At 46.7% G+C, this 19,038-nt stretch overlaps 1 protein-coding gene and 1 pseudogene across 3 annotated transcripts in view; one reads left to right on the forward strand and one right to left on the reverse strand.

The window, feature by feature from the left end:
- The window catches only part of SETDB2 (SET domain bifurcated histone lysine methyltransferase 2), a 545,734-nt gene that overhangs the window by 446,737 nt on the left and 79,959 nt on the right, over positions 1 to 19,038 (forward strand). The gene's annotated exons all lie outside the window — the stretch shown is intronic.
- Positions 9,412 to 10,075, reverse strand: LOC144773134 (C-type lectin domain family 2 member L-like; annotated as a pseudogene).

The raw sequence follows: 19,038 nt of genomic DNA on the forward strand, positions 1-19,038 counted from the left end.
CAACCTCTCGTCTTTGAGTTTGGCGGCATGGCTCCTGAGATAGTGCAATATGGCCATTTGAATCTCCCTGCGGATTGTATGGACATACTGAAGGAGGCTAAGAGACCTTCCACTAGGACTTCTTATGCTTACAAGTGGAAGAGATTCTGCATCTGGTGCAAGTCCGAGAACTATGATCCGACGACATGTAAGGAAGATGTCATCCTTCCATACCTTTTGCATTTGGCCCAGTCTGGCCTTAACTTCCATTCCATTAAGGTCCATCTAGCTGCGCTGACTGCCTACAGGAAATGCCCTTCACAGACTTCCTTTTTCCAAATTCCTGTGATAAAGGATTTTTTGGAAGGCTTGAAGAAAGTGTTTCCTCCTGTTCGTCTTCCTTCGCCTTCATGGGAATTGAATGTGGTGCTGTCCAGATTGATGAAGCAACCTTTTGAACCTATTCATAAGGCTTCGCTACAGCACCTGTCCTGGAAGGCGGCGTTCTTCGTGGCCATTACATCGGCCAGCAGGGTGAGTGAAATTCAGGCGTTGTGTTGCCAAGAACCTTATACTGTATTTCATGCTGCTAAGGTTGTAATGCGTACTCACCCTAAGTTTCTTCCTGAGGTTATTTTTGATTTCCATGTTAACCAGACTATAACGTTACCTACATTTTTTCAGAATCCTTCCACTCCAGCGGAAAGATCTCTTCATTCCCTGGATGTCAGAAGGGTGTTGAAATTTTATCTGGATAAAACCAAGGATATTCGTAGGTCAGACCAATTGTTTATCAACTATGGGTCAGTCAGGACTGGTCTTGCTACCTCTAAACAGTCCATCTCGTGGTGGATTGTGTCCTGTATACAATTGTGTTATCAAAAGGCTAATAAGACCTTAGGGGGTAAACCTAAGGCTCATTCCACCAGGGGCAAAGCGGCCACGACAGCTTTGCTCCGTAATGTTCCCATTGCAGGGATCTGCAGGGCTGCCACTTGGAAGTCGCTCCATACCTTTGCTAGGCATTACTGTTTGGACTCTGATGCCAAGGCAGATGCTCAGGTTGGGCAGGCTTTGCTGCGAAATCTTTTCGCACAGTAGTGGGGTTCTATGTCTTCTTCTCCACCGCCGCTTTGGTGTTGGGGATGGCTTGCCATTCTATTGACTTATGACTATACACAGAGATCCCCTACTACAGAAGGAGTAGTTTCTTACCTGTAACTCCAGTTCTGTAGTAGGGGTATCTCTGTTATAGTCATAAGCGCCCGCCCTCCTCCCTGGTGGAGAAAGATGTTCATGTACTGAATGCTACAGGTCTAGCTTTATACGCCTCCAAAAAGAACTGAAAGTGGAGGGGACCTGCTGTGCATTCTGGGATTCTGAGAGTTCTGGAAAGTTTCCTTGAAGGCACAGTATCCCTTTTTGAGCCACATAATGGCAACCTATGGGGCTTGTCTGTCCTTCCTCTCTATCTTCCAGAGGCTTTCTTGGTAAAAGGGGATGTTTTTCTATGAGAGAAACTTTGCAGGCTGTGCTGAATTTAATTTTGGTGGAATATCTAGTTGAAGTACTGGACAGTGTAGCCTGATAAGTATAGGCTGCATTATTTGTCTTTAAATTCTCTCTTAAGTGTCATGCAGGACTGCACATAAAGACAGCTTAAGAGATTATTTTTGATTGCTCCGGGGTCCCCGCACATGAGTGGGACTATTCACTAGATTATGACTATAACAGAGATACCCCTACCACAGAACTTTATTTATTTATTTATTAAAGTTTTGTATAGCGCTAGCTGGACCCGAGGGTATCAGAGCGCTTCACAGCAAGGGAAAAGGCGTTGCGGACAAAAAACAAGGCAATGAGCACAGGAGTGAGTACAATCTGTACAATAGCCGCCAGGCGTGAAACAGGGCGGAGAGTCATAGGCAAGTCAATCAGCTCTGGGGTGAATAAAAACATGGAACTATAAAGTCTAGGTTAAGTTCTAGTTGGTTCCGGAACGATCGAGGAAGAGGACTTTGAGTAACTTCTTGAATTTCGGGAAGGATGCGGTCCTTCTGATGTGTGGGGGGATGGAGTTCCATATCTTGGGAGCATTGCCCGCAAAGGATTTGCTGGATGTTGAAAGTTTCTGGGATTTCAGAGGAATGAGTAGGAGCGTGTTGGAGCTTCTGAGGTTTCTAGACTGACCGGCCCTTTTGAGCTTGTTGGCCAGGTATTCCGGTTTGCCTGTATGCAGGGCTTTATGTGTGAGGCAGGCTGTGCGGAAGCTGGCGCGTTGGTCAAGAGGGAGCCACATCAGATCCTTAAGTGCTGGGGTGATGTGTTCATATTTCTTTGTTCCCGTGATCATTCTTGCAGCGGCATTTAGGGTAGAGGTCAGAGGTCGCAGGTCCGATTTGGCTGTTCCAGTCAGAGTGGCAATGCCGTAGTCCATTCTGGAGAGAACCAGAGCCTGCGTGGCCTGTTTCAAGTCTTTTGTGGGGAGAAATGGTTTTAATTTGTAGAGCAATTTCAGGTTTAGGAAGGCACTTTTGGCAGTTTTTGAGACGTGTTCTTTCATATCCAGTTTGGGGTCAAGGGTGATCCCTAGTGATTTTATGGAGTTCGATGGAACAAGAGGAACATTCAGGGCGTTTAAGGCTTTGAGACATTCAAGAATTTGGGGGTTTTCTTCTTTGTTAGAGATGAGGAGCACTTCAGTTTTTTCTTCATTGAGTTTGAGGTGGTTGGAAGAGAGCCAGAGCTGAACTTCGGTAAGTGTGTGGTTCAGTCTGTGGATGTCCGAGATCGAAGTAGTTTCAAGATAGAGTTGCGTGTCGTCCGCATAAAGGTGGAAGGGGATGTTAGCTTTCCTTAGAATTGAGGTGAGGGGCTCCATGTAGATGTTGAAGAGTTGAGGAGAGAGTACTGACCCTTGAGGGACTCCTCTGCTGATGGGAAGAATGTCTGATTCGCAGCTTTTAATTTTGATTCTTTGTGTGCGGTTGTTGAGAAAGGAGGAGAACCATTTTAGGACAGTCTTTTCGAGGCCTGCTCTCTCCTTTAGGACATTGATTAATAGGGCATGATCAACTGTGTCAAATGCAGCCGATAGGTCTAAGAGGATGAGAAGGCTGCATTTGTTGGAGTCGAGCGACATGTGTAGATCGTCCAGGACGTTAAGGATTGCGGTTTCAGTACTGCAGCCTTTCCTGAACCCTGATTGATATGGGTCGAGAAGCTTCGTGTTCTCTAAGTGCTGGGATAGTTGCGACAGCACACATCTTTCCAAGATTTTGGATAAGAGTGGAAGGTTCGAGACTGGTCTGAAGTTGTTCATATCCTGTAGGTCAAGGCCCGTTTTTTTTAGTAGAGGCGTGACTTGACCTATTTTAAGGCAGTCCGGGATGGAGCCCTCGCTCAGAGAGCTGTTGATGATCTTGGCCCAGATAGGGGCTAGAGTGAGCTTCAAGTCTTTGGTCAATCTCGGGGGAAGCTGATCAAGGGAGTGGGTTGAGGGTTTGGCGGTGGCTATGAGATTGCTTATCAGTTCAACCTGGATAGGTTGGAAGGAGGACCAGCGAGTGGATGAGATTGTTGGTCTTAAATGGGAAGTTGTAGCGGGGTGGGAGGAGGGCAACGAGCCGAGTGATCGGTCAATTTTGGCAATTTTTTCAATGAAGAAGCTGGCAAAGTCGTCACATAGGGATTTGGACGCCACCATGTCTCCTGTTACCGGAATGGAGATTTGGTTCTTGATGATGTTGAAAAGTTCTTTGGGGCGGTTTTTGGCATTATCAAGGGCCGCACAGAAGAAGGACAACTTTTTGTTCTTGATATGGTTATAGTAGCTTTTGCGGGCTGCCTTGAGCTGGTCCCGGTTGAGTGAGGAGGGGTTGGACCTCCAGGATCTTTCCATGGATCTTAGGTGTCTTCTTTCATCGTTAATGGAGTTACAGGTAAGAAACTACTCCTTCCCATTCATCTTGAATTCCTGCCACAGTGCAGAGAACAACATTGTCACCACTTTCCAACAGGTCCCCTATCTTGGAGATTCCAATTAAATCCCAAACCTCAAGGCCCTTCAGTTTCTGCATCTCTGGGAGCCAGAGTCCCTCCCATAAGGGTGTTTCCAGTTTTCGTTTACGGTGGCAACCCATGCGTTTGTAGCTTTCCCCCAGGCCACTAGGGCAACCTAGGTGGCCTGGAAGAGTCTTTATTCCCCTTTGCCCCCCTAGAGGTAGTAGGGCAGGACTTTTTTTCCACTACTCCTGTTCCTGTCTAAATGTAGTGGTGTCACGCGGGAGAAATAGCCAATCATTAATATTGATAAGATGGACAGCCCAATAGTAGGCTTCCAGGTCAGGAAGAGCCAGCCCCCTGTTGTATGGGTTTCGCTGCAGCGTTTTCAGGGCAATTCTGGAGTGTTTCACATCCCACAATAGGTTTGCGCAGGTCACCGTCCAGTGTGGCAAAGACCATTTGTGGGACCATGTAGAAAGTATTCTGTAACACATACAGTAGTTATGGGAGTGTTATCATTCCAAACATGACTGCGTGACCCTTTAATGTTAGGGGAAGTCCTCTCCAACTCTTCCCGACATGCCTTTGCCACCCACCCCAGGTTCCTGTCAAGGCAAAGTTCCTTTTCTAGCATCATTAAGTTTCCCAGTAACTTGAAGCCTTCTGCCAGTCACATTAAGCGATGGGAGACCAGGGACCTGTCCATCTCTCCGCTTGGAAGATAGAGCATCGACCCGCAGAAGTTGATTCTACAGCTGGAAGAGCAATGGGAGGGTGTGGGACGGTTTAGTGATATAAAGAAGGTTATCAGCCACGTGAAGTGAAATGTTCTCCTCAGCCACCTCCTTGTCCATAAGATTAAAGCCACAAATCTTCGGGTGGGCCCGCACCATGCATCCCAATGAATCTATGGTGAGAGCAAACTGTATAGGAGATAGGAAGACCCCTGATGTGTGCCATGGCAGATGGGAAAATCTGAGAACAGTGTCCCGTTCACCCTTACAGCTGCTGTCACGCCTAGAGTAGATTTACCCACTTTGATTCTTGGGACCGAATCCAACCCGCACTAGATTTGTTTCCAGAAAAGGCCAATGCACTGCATCAACCGCTTTTTCTGCATCCATTGATTAAAAAAACGCATGCCTCCAACCAAGAACGTGTTTTGTTCAACCAGTTGTGTGCTCGTCGTAGATTGTAACAAGTGGCTCTGCCTTGCATGAAGCCTATTTGGCCCCTATGGATCATGGGGGTAATCATTTGCAGGAGCCTGGTGACCTGTATAGAAGCCAATACCTTGACCTCGATAGGGTGATGGGATGGTAAGAATCACATTGGTTTCTGGGCTTGCAAGAATCACATTGGTTCCTGGTCTTGCCTTCTAAGTGGATCACCACTATTATCGCCCGCCGAAGGTCTGGCTAATGAGTACCCTGCCTACCTGCTTTCTGGAACATGTTCAGTAGATGGGTCCCCAGTAGGTTCCTGTAGCTTTAAAAAAAAAAATCTGTGGGTATTCCATTTGGACTTTGAGTCTTATTGGATTTGAACTTGGCTATGTCAGCCTGTACCTCCGCTAACATGATGTCAGCTTCCACTGCATCAGCGCCTCCCCATCTAGTACGGGGATGGCAACAGATGCCAAGAACTGCACGATGTAAGTAGTGTCATGCAGAGACCTGGCCCTATATAGTTCCTTGTAATGAGCGAAGGCCTCTGCAATGGCTTTCTCCATGTTGTAACAATCCCCCCTCCAGGTCCCCCTATATGGTGCACCCATTTGGCTTCCGCTTGCTTCCTACCCAGCCAAGTTAAGTGCTTCCCAGCTTTATCCCCGGCATCATATAGTCTATGAAGCATGGCAAGCATCTGCTCCTTGGCCCCCTCTTGTGCTAGAGCATGGTATTCGGCTCTCAGGATTTCCAACTCTCAGAGCACAGAAGGGCACAAAGTCGGCCCAGGTCACTCTCAAGCTCCAGAAGCTTACCCACTAGCTGCTCTAGGGAGCCAAACGTCCTTCGTTTCTTCTGGGCAATTAGGTTTTGTGCGGTGCCTTGGAGGACCGCCTTAAATGCTCCCCATAGCATTACTTTTGAGGAGACTGAGCCTTTATTCTCCTTATAATAAAGTTCTCTGTCCACTCGGATGCATTAAGTCCTCAGATAGTAAAACCCCCCTTACGGCCCCACCCACCAAGTTTCACCAGTAGTGGGGAATGGTCAGAAAGTACTCTGGCGAGATATTCAGCTTGCTGTATGTCACCTGCTTCCTCGGTCAGAGCAAATATGTAATCTAACTGAGAGAAGGCTCTGTGGGCCCCAGAGAAGTAAGAATATCTCCTCTCGCTAGGGTGTGCACGCCGCCAGAGGTCAGAGAGGCCAAGAGCAGTTGCAAACCGCGAGAGGGGGGTAGTTAGTGTGGCCGTACCAATTGACCCTATCCGGTCCAGTTCTACTGCCATGATATCATTGAAATCACCCCTATTATGTGTAACAAAGAGTTGAGCTCCATCAAAATTCGTTAGTTTCATCGGTGGGGAAGGGGTCTGAAGCCTGGGGGATTCATACACATTGAGAAGAGTAACATCTGTTTGACCCCAAATCCCCCTCACTCCCAGGATCTCCCGGACGGGTCCAATCATTGTCTCCCCACCTGGAAGGGAGGGTTCTTTCTCACCGATATGGCCACCCCTCTAGATCCTGATGTGTATCCTACATGTGTGAGTGTGGTGTAGGCCCCACTTCCCAAGAATCTATAGTGCGTCCCTTGGAGATGGGTTCCTTGTAAAAGAACCACATCAGGATGTATCCGTTTGGTGTATTGGGCCACCAGGTCTCTTTTGACTCTGTCCCATAGACCATTTACGTTCCAGGACAGGATTGACAGGATTTTGGTATCTAAGAACTGATTACATGTCATAACTCTACTAGTGAATATGCAATGTGTGCATGGTTTCCACTAGGCTGTACCTTGGCAAAAAAGTCTAGGGCCTCCCCCCTTGAAGCAATGATCTTCTTACTGAATCTCGAACTCAGCATCCCATCCACTGCCCACCCCACCCCACATGAGCCCCCACGAGGGAAAACCCCCTTGCAAAACTAGAACTACTCAGGGAAACAGAGAGGTATGTAGCCCACCCCTCCCACCTGGTTAACTCAGTCCCTTGAACTCAAAAAGCAAATCCTCATGCCCACCACCCCAGGGCGTGGTGTCCCGAGGTACGTTGCAACAGGACAGAACACATCTCCAAGGGCAGTGTCGATTAAGCCCCCACCTCTCTAGTCCCAGAGAGGGGGTGAGCGCGTTCGCCTCTAAGTCTACAGGCCTGGTCCACAGTCGCCTTCCGGTATGGCCATCCCACTGGAGTACTTGAATTGTCTTGGGTAATGTGGTGGGGGGCCCTCTGTGGATGGAGGGCCAGGTAGGCCGTTTAGGGATTGCCCCAAGTTCTCCCTCTCTTTTCCCCAACCCCAGCTCGATCTCGCCGGAGAGGTTATGCTTGCCCCCCAATGTGTAGCTTTCCCTCTGGGCTCCACTACTGTCGGTCTCTGTTTCACAAATAGCCTTTCTGCACCACTCAGGTGAAGTCCCTTAGTGTGTGAGGGAGTGGGGAAGGGAAGGAGGCAGGCGGCCTGGTCTTATGGGGAGAGGGGGGTAGTACACTTAGTAATAATAATTAAATAATTTATAAAGCGCCTGGTTACACCAACTGGTGTGTCCCTGCGCTAGAAGCAGCTGCATACCCGACTAAAAGGGGCCCCAGCGGGGCTTACGACTGGTAGAGCCATCTCTGGCGCGATATCGCTGGCGAATAAAGTACACAGCCAGTACTCACAGGTGTCGGTGTGGCGTAGGCTCAGGCTCCATCGACAGCTCTGTCATGGCGCCCTATTCGAAGCGCTGGGATTACACTACAGTTTGACTCCACCAGGCCCCAAAAGACGACTCTAGTGACTCCAGATGTAGATGGTGGGGGCCCAGGTTTGGGCCGGTCGCCCCCCGGCTCACTCAGCAACCTTCCTCAGGCCTGGGTATCTGAAAGAGACAATTATTTATAGATTCCTTACCTTAGAATTACCCACAGGAGTCAAACTGGATCCGAATAATTTTTCGTCCGCAATACCTCAGCGCATCGAAAGGTGGCATTGGCCGGCTCACCGTTCGTCTTTGACGTCGTGGTCGCCGGGATGACGACGCGGTAGCTACCTAGACGCCGCCCTCACGCGCTGACGTCAGTACTTTCTTTTTCAAAAAGATGGAATAATGCCTGGTGGCATTAACAGACATTGATGGTGGCATCATACACATCCCCGTTATTACATTAAACGTGGATGCACTCAAAACAACTAACATGTTTTTTATGACAAAAACCAGACACAGCCGAAATTCAGAACATGTGATTTGTTCTAACCTGCACCAGTGTTACAACAGTCCACATGACAGACCGAACTTGACAGCCAATCTTCAGTGATTGTGTGATATCCACTTCACATCTGTAGTGTGTGACAAAAGTGGACGAGAGACAGAGTAGCCACTCTCCTTGTAAAAAGGACCTGTGCCCTCCTAATATACACTATGTTTATCAGTTTATGAATCATATTGATGATTGACCTAACTCATTTGCTCCACGCTTAAGGCCCGCTTGACCAGGCTAAGATTTACGTACTCTCACTCACATTGTCTAGAATCTCTGGAGCCCTAGCCAAATTAATGACCACAGATCTGTCAATGTCTGTCTAAAGCATGTCTAAAAAATGTTAAAAAAAGGGCCTTAATCGTCCCTCCTGTGTATCTATATGTAGTATTAAATTAAGATTATATCTGGAAAGGCCAAGATAGCGATATTCTTTTACCTCTTCTACTGGGACGCCATTTAACAACCATTTAGACCTTCTCTTCTGTGTGCTTCCCTTTGTAAAAACCCTTACCTTAGTCTTAGCCGCGTTTAATTTATTTATTTTAAAAATATTTGACCTGCTATACTCAGCAAATGCATCCAGTTGTCTTTGCAGGCCAACCGGCATCTGATCCAACAAAACCTTATCATCAGCATAAAACATTACTGGGAAGGCCTCATTACCAAGTTTTGGCGGAAATGATTGAACGCACCTAATTTTACCACAGCATCCACTATGTGTATGGAAAACAAAGGCGGGGCCAATATGCACTCCTGCCTCAGTCCGTTAGGGGTATCAGTTATTCGCGATTTTTTTTTTTTTTTTGCAGAATTTGCATGTCCTTTACTTTGACTTTTTCAGTTGCAACCACATTGTACATTGTGTTTCCTCATTTTATCAATTTCGCAAATATTGGGCAGAAAAGTGGATGTGATGAAGCAGAAATCTAAGCATGGGCAGGAAATCACTAACAATGAAGGTGGACATCAGAGGCGTCCTGGAGTGGCAAATGAGACGATGCTTCTTTAGGACACAGAACCTGTGAAGGGTAATCACAAGATTTCTGGCCTCCAAGGACAGAGTGATGAATGAAGGAAGGAGAAAGGGAACATATGCACGTGTTTTTCAGGGAGTTCTTGATTTGGTTTTGATGATGGGTGTCGGTGCCTCCTTGCTCCCTAGGATTTGTAGGGCTCCTTTGTACAGATCCCATTTCTTGGCAGGCCACACCGGGAAAGCGAGATGGTGGGTGACTGGACGAAGGCGCACTACGCGGACGCCTCTGCTCCAAGCAATGTCCCTGTGTAGCTTTCTCAGTTCACCCAGGAAAGCGTGTCTCCCCTCTTGCGAAGTCCAATCCAATAGGTCTGAGTATCAACGCAGCTTAATATGAAATTCAAGGTCTCTTCATTGGGGATAACAGCAAGAGAAGCATCGTGTGACGAGCAGTTGGCGTCGCAGGCACCCCACGGCTTTGCAACATCCGAGAAGAAGAAGCAGATCTTTCTGGAGTACATCCAACCTTCGGGACATGGCTCCAGGTGAAGGGAACCATCAAGGACCAATGTACGTGAGACAACCATCAACGTTAATGCGAGGAAACCAAAAGAGATGAGTATGGAAATAGTTGCAATGAGGTGCTTCAGTCTTCTGAGCCACTGGTGCGACAAGGGTTCGTGCCCCTCCTCCGCCTCCATCAGTTATTCTTGAAAATGCTCAATTTCCCCCAATTCTACCCTGGTTCATGAGCCTCATGTAGTTGAATTATCAGTTTTAGTAAGTATTGCAAATAATCCATGAAAATAAGGTTTGCTTTTCTTGTAGTTTATTACGGCAGCACAGCAAAACATCTGCACACAGGACCACTCCAGATGCAACTGATGTAGCCCTAGAATCATGTCAAGAATCTGCACAAGGAGGAGGAGCTACGCTGGCAAACAAGATGGCTGCTTAGGCTCCCGGCTCCGCAGACCTCCGTATCCTGCCAGATGATCCTGTCCATTATCCTGTTTTTACGCCCTATCCCCATATAGAGGAACTGTTCCGCACTCCGATGGTGTAATCCTGAAATTTTGATCAGCTTGTTTGACGGAGTTGCGTCGAGTCTAAGTTTGTGGCCTAGTCCAGAGGGAGAGCCGGGGCCTCGAGTATCTGCATAGCCGGGTTGCAGTTCAACAACATCGGCCGAGTGATTCAAGCAGGGTCCGGTCTATCGCATTGGAGGTTTCTTTTTCGCCCGGAATTGTCGGCGATCGTTTGACTACTTAACATCGAGGGAGGAGTGACTTAGCACGATATCGACTGTGGGTGGGGGGTCCCCATCCCGGCCCCCGCCGGGGTTCGGTGAGTCGGGGCCTTCGTCTGCGGTGTCGACAGGCGGATTACTGTCGCATATAACGAACAGTCACCCTCCGACGACGCCCGTTTGTGATCCTGTTTGTTCCCCCAGATTCACCGGGGAGGTGATTATGATTGGTACCGGGCGAGAGATAATGGACCGAACGGAGCGTGAGCCATCGCTGATGTCAGTATTGACAGCGATCGGGGCATTTCATTCGCATATGGTCGCTCTGATACACAAAATGAATACAGGCCTATCTGAGATGGTGTTTGTGGAACCGGACCCTGCCCCACTGCAGGAACTGCAACCGGCTGCGATTGAAGCAATGGCCATTTTGATTCTGTGCGAGGACCCCGTGAGGAAACAAGTGTTGAAACCCTCGGTTGGTGCTCTGGAGAACTGTATTCCCGAGGTCATGAACATGTGGCTAACCCTTCCATCATCGCTGACTTTGGATGTATCGATTGACGTTCCCCTCCCGGAGACTTTTATTGTTGACTGTTCTTTCACTTTGTTCTCATCCTTTCCCTCCTTGGCGACTGTACGATTGTGGGGAAAACTACATTGGAACTATCCATCCAGGAGGGAGCTTTTTTGTGCGGCTGAAGTTCTCGTGGACTCACAGACTACGAGTAGTAACGGACTGCTTTTTGTTAGCTTCCTTTTCCTCTTTGATTCTCTTGTTGGCATGTTAGTCTTGCTGGGAGGGGTTCGCGTGATGGTTCGGAGGGGTCAAGGCTGAGATCGATTGACCGGGGCGGTTGGTTTGGCTCCAAGGGGAAACACCCAATACATCGATGTAAATACATCGCGGCGCTATCGCACCGCGATGTTTACATCGCATGGGCGTTCATATCGCAGCCTATTACTCCGCATGCACTACGGCGCGATGGCATTAACATCGCATGCAATGACAACGCATGCGATGTAAGGATTACATGGCAAAAAAAAAAACAGAACACAAACGGGCGAATAAGTTAAAAAAATTATGCAAGTTGTTATGATAATGATGCAACTTTAAAAACGGGCGATCACAAACGGGCGAATAACTTTAACAAATGATGCAAGTTGTTATGATAATGATGTAACTTTAAAAACGACCTGCAACTTTAAAAAATGGTGCAAGTTGTTATTATTTGATGTATCTCAGAAATAACGCATCGATGACACGGCGAGGATGTGGTCTGGCGGTAGCTCTGCCGACTTTGGTGCTGACAACCATAGTTCGAGCGTCCTATCAAGTCGCCACACTTACAAGTGCAGCGCTACCTTCACTTTTTATGTATGTTATAATGGCGTGGGTGGATGAATGCATGAATTAAGAATGGGTGGAAGGATGGTTGATGCTGGATGTTATACTGGATGGGTGGATGGGTGCAGGGATGAGTGTTGGGTGGGTGGATGGCTGGATGGATGCATGGATGGGGAAGCGTGGATGGGTGCATGGCGGCGGACCGTATAATGAATGGATGGCTGTATGGATGGATGCATGGATGGGTGTATGGATGGATGCATGGATGGGTGGTGGATGCATGGATGGGTGTATGGATGGATGCATGGATGGGTGCTGGGTGGGTGGATGGCTGGATGGATGCATGGATGGGGAAGCGTGGATGGGTGCATGGCGGCGGATGGATGAAGGGGTGGGTGCAGGATGGCGGACCGTATAATAAATGGATGGCTGTATGGATGGATGCATTGATGGGTGTATGGATGGATGCATGGATGGGTGCTGGGTGGGTGGTGGATGCATGGATGGGTGTATGGATGGATGGATGCATGGATGGGTGCTGGGTGGGTGGATGGCTGAATGGATGCATGATTGGGAAGTGTGGATGGGTGCATGGCGGCGGATGCATGAATGGGTGCATGATGGCGGACCGTATAATGAATGGATGGCTGTATGGATTGATGCATTGTCCGCCAAATGTGTTACTTCTTTGTATCATCCTGTGATTGTTAATGTTTTCCCGGGTTGAAGGCCACCCATAGCAAACAATCCTGCCTGTCTGTCACTGAGGTACAATGCCTGCCAATGTTGTCCGAACTGTGCCACCATAATATCTAATGGCCATGACCTCCCTCGCAGGAAGCCAATTAAAACTCCTTGTACCTGCTCTATGGCCCTCATTAATGTTCGCTCATTAGGTAAGCATCAACATGAAATAGCTGAGCTTATGGAAGATAAACAATTAGATTTACTGTTTTTAACAGAAACCTGGTTGGACAATGCTTCCGATCCGGATCTAGTTATTGCTGTTCCACATGGGTTCTCTATCCATAGACTGGACAGACAACGCAAGAGAGGGGGAGGGATAGCCATAATTGCCCGGGAGACTTATGCAGTCAGAACTAACGAGATATCGCTTCTTTCCTGTGAGGCTCTCCAATTCTCCATCAGACTCACTCCCTCTGTAAATTTTAAAGGCATCCTTCTTTACCGTCCCCCAGGGCAAAGGTCAGCATTTATCTCCGATATTGGTCACATTCTGGAAACAGCTGCCCTGGATGGTTCATTTACTATATTAGGTGATTTTAATTTTAATTTTGACAAAATTGAAGACAATGATACGGCCGCCCTTCAGGCATGTCTAACAACATTCGGATTTTCCCAGCTAGTGAAAGTCCCTACCCATGAAGGAGGCCACACATTAGATGGCATCTTTACTAACCTAAATGATTTACAGATCTCAGCCATCTTCCCCATCATTTGGTCAGATCATTTTGTTATAATGGTCAACCTAATCAATTATGCCCCAGGAATAGCTATGGAAAATGACAACCATCGCCAGGCCTTTCTGGATTGGAAAAATATTGACAGCAATAGCTTACAATCACTTTTGATTAAAACCAGTCCATCTCTGTCTAATGATGCTAAAATGGCTATTTCCCAATATAATGAGTGGGTCGCTTCCGCGACCACTCTATTGGTTCAGTCAAAACAATGCTCCCGAAACAGATCATCCCCCTCTGCCCCCTGGTACTCGGATACTTTAAGGACACAAAAGCAGCTGTGCCGGAGGAATGAGAGGAATTGGCGCAGACACTATTCCGAAGAGGTTAAAACAACATACAAGCAATCGGTCATTGTATATAAAAATATGATCTTAGATGCTAAGAAGAAGTTCTTCTCAGAAAAAATTGAACTCTCAAAAAACTCAAGCAAGGCTTTGTTTGAGACCACTAAACAGTTGGCTGGATGCTTACCTAATCTACAACCCCCCTCTTCCCAATCATTTTGTGATGCATTGGCTAATTATTTCTATAACAAAGTCAATGATATTTACGCTGTCTTTGCCAACTGTGTAGAAACACAACAAAACATTGTTCCTGAGATGGTGAGCTCCTCCGTAGCTGGCCCATTCCCCCCCAGTTTAACGAGGTCTCTATTAATCAGGTCAGGGACATTGTGTCATCCATCAAATCAGGCTCTGCCCTTGATCCATGCCCTTTTAAAGTACTGCTCCCAGTCTCAGAAGTACTGCTTCCAGCTATTACAACCATTTGTAACACCATGATTAATACAGGTGTTTACCCCTCCGATCTAAAAAAGACGCTACTAAAGCCGCTACTAAAAAAACATAACCTGGATAGGAACGAACTCAAAAATTACCGACCGATTGCCAATCTGCCTATTTTGGCTAAAGTGGTCGAGAAGGCCCTAAATATTCAACTATCAGCCTTTATAGAAACCCATAATTTACTGGATGACTCCCAGTTTGGTTTTCGCCTAAATCATGGGACAGAGACGGCCCTGATCAAGGCTACAGAGGATATCAGAACCATTCGCGACGCGGGTGGTACAGCAGTTTTGATACTGCTGGACCTATCAGCGGCATTCGACACGGTCGATCATGCCATCTTGATCGACCGTGTCGAAGCACTGGGGATTGGACACAGGGCTAGGACTCTCCTGGCTTCCTTCCTTGCCGAGAGAACTCAGGTAGTCACTATAGGGCCTTTTCAGTCCACCACCCTGTCCCTGCCGTGCGGTGTACCTCAAGGCTCATCCCTGAGTCCGACACTCTTTAATATATATGTGTCGGACCTTGCCAAAACCATTCGTGCCCATGGGATGAGCCTTACATCTTACGCCGACGACACTCAGTTGGTTCTGGCCATCAGAAATGACGGCCAAAAAATCGCCAAGAATTTCAATCTGGGCATGCAGGCCATAGGGAACTGGATGGCATCCAATTGCCTCAAATTGAATTCGGATAAGTCCGAGGTGGTCATCTTTGGAAGTTTAACCCCAGAATGGTCCTCCCGCTGGTGGCCACAGTCTATGGGTCCTCCCCCATCCCTGTCAGCAAAGTGAGGAATCTAGGTGTCATGTTTGACGATCGTCTCACGTTTTTCCCACATGCAAACCAGATTGCCTCCTCTGCTTTTTATAAGTTACGAATCATTAAAAAAATCCTTCCCTTCCTTCCTGTCTCTGCTGGTAAAACCCTGATTACGTCCTTGGTCCTGTCCACTTTGGACTATTGTAATGCCTTATTTTTGAATTCCCAAGAAAAAGTTCTCAATAAGCTGCAAACCATCCAAAATGCGGCTGTCAGACTGCTGGGTGATATCCCCAAGTTTCAATCAGTCTCAGGAACCATCAGAGAACTTCACTGGCTCTCCATCAGGAATAGATCCAAATTCAAAGCTCTGTGTATTGTTTATAAGGCGTTGCATAACCAGGGACCAGCTTTTCTTACGCAACAACTTGTTCCCTATCGGCCCACCAGATCCCTGAGGTCCTCTGACCTTCTCCAGTTGGAAATACCTCGTACCAAACTGGTTTCATGGGGCGACAGAAGATTTCTCGTTTCAGCACCCAAGCTCTGGAACACCTTGCCACTATCTATAAAGAGCAGCCCCTCTCTGTGGTCTTTCCGAAAGCATCTTAAAACGTGGCTATTTGATCAGTAATCACATCCCCCTCTAAGGTAGATCTCAGCAAAAACTTAGCGCCAAGATGCCCACGGGCCTTCGCTGCGCTTAACAAGTGTTTAAATAAATAAAATAAATAAATAAATGCGCTCTCACAGCCTGTGCACAGATGGAGATGTGCAGCTGGCCACCTTTAATTATCAGGAAGTCAGGGATTAATGGATTCTTCCTGGTACTGGAGAACGCCTGGAATGTCCCATAAATAGAAATACATTTCTGCTCATATCAGTTTCAAACATATTTCGCCGGGAGGGGCTCCAGCGCTTCGGTTCTGAAATTAATTATAACTTAAATAACGAGGCGCTACAAAAATACAGCTCTCATACACATATACAAGGCGCTATGAAAAACATTCATATTTCTGGCTTCTTGTGCACACGGGCGTTAAACACAGATACGGAGCTGGGTTCCAACGCGCCAGTTCTAGTAGGAAGCTATAATGAACATATTCAGTGATATAAGGACACATCATGAAGCGCTATAAAAACATGTTTCTTCGCTCTAGTAGCACAAGCATCGGATGGATGCACACGGCCCCCACGGGTCCAACTCTTCGATTCTGTGATGAATTTACAATTTAAATATTCAGTAATAAAGCACACCGATCTCCGTAAGCGCTATAAAACCACGTTTTCCAGGCTCTAGTTACCCAAGCATCGGACGGATACTTGTGCCCAGAGGCCGGGAGCGTGAGCAGGAAACAGTCTGTAGTAGTTTTGGAATTCTTCAGATTCAAAGAAGACAAGTTGGGTCTCTAAATACCACCTTCTTATAAATAGATTATGATAGCGTCAAGAGCTAAACGAGATCTTTATCAAGGGGAATCTCGTGAGTTCGAATCCCGACCTTGCAACAAATCTTCACAGCAGGATGGCCGCATTAATATATTCAAAACTCAATGCCCAAAGCATTTAAGATGCACTCCGCAGCAGATTATTTTTATTGGCACACACCGGAAAAGTCAGTTTCATTTATCATGCCTGAAGCGTATCAGCCCTCATGACCCATGGTCACAGGCTGAGAACCACTTTTGCAGAGCAAGAAGATTTGCTTCATTGTACAGGGGGGTACAATGAAGCACATCTTCTTGCTCTTCTTTGTGCCTCGCAGGTGAGTGTAATTAAAATTGCATTTTGGGACATGTAGTATTCCCCCTTATGTTGAAACCTTGCTTCATTCTCCGCCGATGTTCCCAAAATTACAATTATTGTTATTTGCACTCAGCGGGCCTCTGAATCTCAACGCCAGTTTTTACAATTATTTACTGGCCATCCGCTCGGAAAGTTCCATGCCCCTGCGGCTCCTCACGCAGTAATGGGATGGTGCTATCTTCATGGCAGGACAGACTCGTTAATATAATCAAAACCAAAACTTCCAAAAGCATTAAAGACGCACTCCGCAGCAGAATATTTGTATTGGCACCCCTGCATAGTGATTCATTTTCATTTGTCGTGCCTTACGCGTTTCAGACCTCCTGTTCCTTGGTCACAGGCTGAGAACCACCTACGCATAGCATTACCCTCCCGCGCGGCCCCTCAGGTGAGTGCAGTAAGTATTGCATTTTTGGACATGTAGTGTTCCCACTTATGTTGAAACCTTGTTCCCTTCTGCACCGATGTTCCCAAATATACAAATTTTGTTAGTTTGCACTCCAGTGAGCATCTGAATGTGAACGTCAGTTTTTACAATTCTTTATTGCCCATCCGCTGCCCCGAAGAGACGCTCATAAAGTTCCAAGCCCCTGCGGCTCCTCACATGGGTAAAATACGGCTCATGTGGCCACCCTTGTTCCTGCTGTGACCACTGACCACCCTGGTACTTCAGGTACTCGACAATGTATTCAGATTAGTTGAGGGAAGTGTCAGGGCATTGTACTGTGTTTAGCTGGCTGTTAGGGAGAATTGTGCGGTGTGATAGAATGCGTGGTCGTAGTGTGCGATGAAAACGTATTTTGCATGCGTGTGAATGCGGAGTCCGATGTAATGGTTTGCGTGGTGAATCCGTGCGATGTAATGGTGTGCGTTGTGTTTGTTTGCGTTGAGTCGTCATACATCCGGCTCCAAGGGGTGTTCGATCTGCAACTGTTGGACTTACGGGAGGCTGGGCAGTGTATTACGGCTCCCCTAATATACGAGTCTCTGATACACTCGTATTTTTACTATAGGGGGTGCCTGTCTCTGGCAGGGGGGGAAGGGGGCTGGGAGCCCATACGGATATACCCTCCCCCATTTCTTCTCTTTTCCATCTTCGGAACTTAGTTAGTTGGGGCGACAGGCATGCTGCTAGTTGGGGTTAGGCGACAGCCATATGCAGGGGTGCAGGGTCGGGGGATGGGTTTATTATTTTCTTTGTGTTTCCTTCTCTTGGTTTCTCTTCCTTAGTCTTTCTTTGTCTCTCCCTTTTTAGTATAATTGGTGACATATCCTGTTTTCTTTTAAATTCCAATGTCCGGTGGCCACGCTTCTTCTATTATCCTGATTATATGGTGTGTGCGGGATTAGATGGCCTGTGCTTAAACTATTTCTCGATTGTATTGTTGCAATATCTGTTTTGGTCTTATCAACGCAGGCGCACCAGTGACTCTTTTGTTGCTCCTAATCTATCCTGTCAAAGTATCTGTCCAATTTGTTATTGTTTATGAATGTATGGCGCCGGATGTGTCTATTTCTTTTCTTGGTTTTAAAATAATAAAAAGATTTTTTTTAAAAAGAATCTGCACAAGAACTTATAACGTAATAAGAAAAAAACAAATAGCACATGCACAGAATCACAGTGAAAGAGAATTAACCTGTGCATGCATAGAATAGATAATAAGAATGTTACATATCCCCCCACATTTAACAAAGGAACAGCTGAGAGGCAATAAGAAAATATCCCATGATACAAAATGTGATGCACTAAAATACAAAAAGCTGAACCTTAAGATAATAGAAATGTATCTAACAAAATCAAGCAACCATCTGGGAGAATGTCTGAAACGACTTGCACCTTTTAACTCTTGAAGTAACAGTACCTTCACTATTACTAAGCAATTGTGAGCGATTACCACACATGCCATTGTGATCACACCTTTGGCCATAGTTGTTTACTCTTGCAAGAAAAATGTCTTCCATGTCATCTTCAGCAGCTCCAGTATTCTATTCATCAGGGCACCTTGCTACTCTCCTGACATTCCAAGATTTACCATCTTGAGTGATTACACTGTTAGTGAATACTTTAGGAATCTTCATTGCTTTTCCAAATCTGGCTGTACCCTTACTGATGAGTCCTGGCCTTAAAATTCTCAGCCAATCACATACTTTGAATTCATGTAGTTTTGTATTCAATTTGGCCACATATCAAATGTTAGCGTTATCTTTCTTTCTCCTCGCTCTCACT

The sequence above is a fragment of the Lissotriton helveticus genome, chromosome 8 (assembly GCF_964261635.1).
Source record: "Lissotriton helveticus chromosome 8, aLisHel1.1, whole genome shotgun sequence".
Taxonomy (NCBI): Eukaryota; Metazoa; Chordata; class Amphibia; order Caudata; family Salamandridae; genus Lissotriton; species Lissotriton helveticus.